The 4226-nt window shown below is 39.3% G+C and overlaps 1 pseudogene; it reads left to right on the forward strand.

The window, feature by feature from the left end:
• The first annotated feature begins 2024 nt into the window (after positions 1–2024).
• LOC113325575 lies at positions 2025–2124 on the forward strand (annotated as a pseudogene).
• The last annotated feature ends 2102 nt before the right edge of the window (positions 2125–4226 follow it).

A 4226-nucleotide genomic window follows, 5' to 3' on the forward strand; every position in this document is an offset into this window, starting at 1 on the left:
CCCTAAAGCTTCCTTATTGTCTTGAAGTACATTTACTAGCCTACTTTCCTGATCACTATCCAAATTGGAAGCTACAATCACAGGTAAAGTCTCAGATGGGCCTAAAAACACATACTTTAGAGTATCGGGTAGTGGTTTAAGGTCCAACTTTGGGGGCTCTTCTAAAGAAGGAATTAGGGTAGTCTCAGAAACTGGTAACGGTTCGAACCTAGCTTTCCATCTATCAGTGTCTAACACAGGGGTAGAATCTAATAGAGCATTCACCTGTTCAATAGTGCTATCGTCGTCAAAATCTAAACCAAAATGGGATAGACAACTTTCTAATGGGTCTTCAGACAAGATGTTTGGTAATGACTCCTGAACTAAGGCTTCTATCATGTTCACCTCCTCAACACATGTGTCATCTAGCTCATGAGGTTGCTTACTGACATTAAAAATGTTCATCTCCATAGTCATATTACCAAAAGATAAACTCATCACACCATTTCGACAGTTAATGATCGCATTAGACGTAGCTAAAAATGGGCGACCTAAAATCACAGGTATCTGGTTCTCTGGGTCAGGGACAGGTTGGGTATCTAGGACCACGAAATCCACTGGATAAATAAACTTGTCGACCTCAATAAGAACATCCTCGATAACACCTCGAGGGATTTTAACAGACCTATCAGCTAACTGCAGTGTCATCTGAGTAGGTTTCATTTCACCAAGTCCTAGCTGTAAGTATACATGGAATGGCAGTAAGTTCACACTGGCTCCTAAGTCAAGTAAAGCTTTTTCTACCCGGAAGTTACCTATTGTGCAAGCAATGGTAGGAGAACCTGGGTCTTTGTACTTTGGAGTTGTGGTGTTCTTGAATGATTGAACTTACGTGACTAGCTAAAAAGGCTTTCTTATGGACGCTAAGTTTTCGCTTTCGCGTACACATATCCTTAAGGAACTTGGCATAAGCAGGAATTTGCCTAATTGCATCTAATAAGGGAAGGTTTATGGTAACTTGCTTAAAAACCTCCACTATGTCATTAAAGTTCGATTCCTTCTTTGTTGGTACTAATAGCTGAGGAAATGGGGCTCTAGGCCTAAAATCAGACCTTTCAGGAACCGAATTCACATCATCAGAAACTTTATCAGTCTCTTCAGCTACTGGTCCTGAGAGGTGAGATCCTGAGGGGTGAACTACAGTATGTTCACTATCGGGCATGGTTACCTTATTGTCTACAACTCTACCACTTCTAAGGGTTCTAACAGCATTCAATTGATTCGATGGTTTTGCACCTAATTCATGAACTCCTCTAGGGTTGGGTTGTGTTTGACTAGGAAACTTACCTTTTTCTCTCAAAGAATCACTTATCAGACCAACCTGGGTTTTTAACTCGGAAATAGCCTGACTATTTTCTTGTCCTATCCTGTTACTAGCTTGTAGACTCCGTTCTACGGATAACTGGAATTTTGCAGTTTGCTGAGTTAACAAGGCGAGAGATTCCTCTAAACTTAGGATTTTCTTATCTGACTGATTCTGAAACTGAGCTAGTACTGAAGGATTCTTAGTATAGCCAAAACCTGGGGGAGCATTAGAATTACTAAACTGACCTTGACTTTGGCCCTTAGACCACGAAAGGTTCGGATGGTTTCTCCAACTAGGATTACAGGTTTCTGAATATGGGTCAATATTTTGACGGTTATCAAATATAGTGTTATTATAAAGAGCATTGGCCTGCTCTTCAATATTCTGGCCTTCCCAAAAAGGCTCCACTCTACCACTAGTCTGGCCCACTTCTAAGGCTTCTAACCTTTTTTCTATAACAACAATTTTGGCATCTGATTCATAGCCTGCTTCTACCCTATTAACGTTTCCTCTACTTAAAAGAATTTTTTTCTGGGTTTTTTCGGCGATTTCATTAAAAAATTCCATCGCCGCATCAACAGTTTGGTTTTCAAATCCACCAGTGCATAGAGACTCAACCATGGTCGTTGTGGAATAATCTAAACCCTCATAAAGGATCTGAACTATCCTAACCTTTTCTAAATCATGATGAGGACACTGGGATAATAAATCATTGAACCTTTCCAAATACCTATATAAAGATTCTCCCTCTTGTTGTGAAAATGTTCATATTTGCGTCCTAATAGACGATGTTTTGTGCCTAGGGAAATACTTATTGAAAAAGGCAGATGTAAGTTGTTCATATGTCTCAATTGACTCGGAGTCCAAACTATATAGCCACGACTTGGCCTTATCTTTCAGGAAAAATGGGAATAACCTAAGTTTCAAAGCATTATCATCTAAGCCTCTAATTCTTAGAGTACTACAAATTTCCTCAAAATCCCTAACATGGTAATAAGGGTTTTCATTTTCTTTCCCTAAAAAGATTGGGAGCATGTGTAAGGTTCCAGGTTTCAGTTCATAGGGTGCCTCCGTTTCAGCTAACTTAATACACGAAGGACGGGTAGTCCTAGTTGGATTCAACAAAGCTTTCAAAGTTGCAATTTCTGGCACTATCAGAGCAACAGGGATTCTCTCCTCAGTCAAAGAACGTTCAAAAACAGACTCTTCAAAAGCCGGACTTTCTAGATTAGGGTAATCGAGACACTTCGAACTACTCTTTAACAAACCTACCTAGTGCGTCTCTTTTACGTTCAGGCATACAATAGAATTTTCTAAATTAGAAGGGTAAGCAAACACAAATCAAGGCCGACTCAACCAAATCAAACCTATTGATTTCTAGCAAACAAAAAGCATGATGGCTCCACTTAGATTGTTTTTAGACCAGCTTCTAATCCTTCGAACTGGAATTCGTTACAATTTAAGCAAACCCCTCTGGAATCAATCCGAATTAACGTAAGATGAATAGAGGCGAGGGAAACTCGGTGGAGTTTTGGTACCCACGGCCTCACCGGTATTACAAGGAGGCGCAGTCACGCATTCAACTTACAGAAACCGTCAAGAACTTCGAAGTATGCTTAAAAGAGTAACCAATATTTTTCGAATGACTTTCTTGTTAAGCTCGTTACCATATCGGTCTCATTCTAGTCAAAATTTTAGGCTTAGGTTCGCGTAGCAACTGCCTGGAAATGGGATGCCCCTTAGTAATTAGGTTACCCCTTATCCAAAGTGAGATTCCGAATAGAAAATGTCCTCCGAGTGCTTTCCGACAACTTTTCGAGCCAATTTTTTCCAAAAATTTTTATTGGCCAAAAATACCTATAAATAAATAAAACACCATAATAAGTACAAAAATGAGCCCTAACAATATATAGAATCGAGACAAATCGGACACAAAAATGTGTCTATCAAACGCTCAGCTAGTGGAGGCCTTTCGAGAAACATATTCATCATGGATCGTAAAATATGAATCGTCACACCTGAAAGCCGCGTCAGAAACATGGAGTATCATGATTTTACGATTTTGACCTTTGTTGAAAATCCACCATCTACATTAAGTCCCATGCTTAGTAAGGGACAGTCATGTTCCGCAGTAAGCATTAAATGGTGATTTTAAGTCGCTGAGATCAGTGGTTGAACTCAGTTGCACAAAGGTATTTTCAAAATCCTCAGATTTTCTCCAATGGTGTCATGTACGAGAAAATTTTCGGGTGAGGACCCTGATAGTATGATACAGTATCATCTCGTGAATACGGAGAGATGAGGCACCGCTGATTTGGACGCCCGGAGGCTCAGTTTTGGTCGGTTTAGGATTTATGGGCCCAAGTCCAAAAAAGGAAACCCATGTTTTATTTGGTTTTGGAAATAAAATTAATATAAAAGGAAAGAGACCCTATTTTTTTTAGTTTTTATTTTCCCAGCTGACGACCACTCTCTTTCTCTTCTTCACGAGCAGGAAGAAAAACAAATTGTTTGCCGGAGCTCCAATCACTGCCGGAAATCCACCCACCGCCGGCTAACTTCCGGCGCCGTTGACAAGTAAGTTTTTTTTTGTTGTGAGTTCATGAACTTTACATTAGTTGTTCAAAACAAAATTTCATGTGTGCATGTATGGTAGGTTTTATGAAATTCGTTTGTTTTGAAAATACTATGCCCGTTCCTTCGATAGTTTAAGAAACAAGCAATAATCCCTAACTTGGAAGAGATACATATATTATTGAATATACATGGTCTAGTTGCAGTAGAGAAAATTTTGTTTATGAGGTTTCATGAAAATCCAAATTTGTTTTCAAATCATGAACTTTCGCAAATACTTTTAGAAACGTAGGTTCGTTCGTAGTAA

The sequence above is a fragment of the Papaver somniferum genome, chromosome 11 (assembly GCF_003573695.1).
Source record: "Papaver somniferum cultivar HN1 chromosome 11, ASM357369v1, whole genome shotgun sequence".
Lineage (NCBI taxonomy): Eukaryota > Viridiplantae > Streptophyta > Magnoliopsida > Ranunculales > Papaveraceae > Papaver > Papaver somniferum.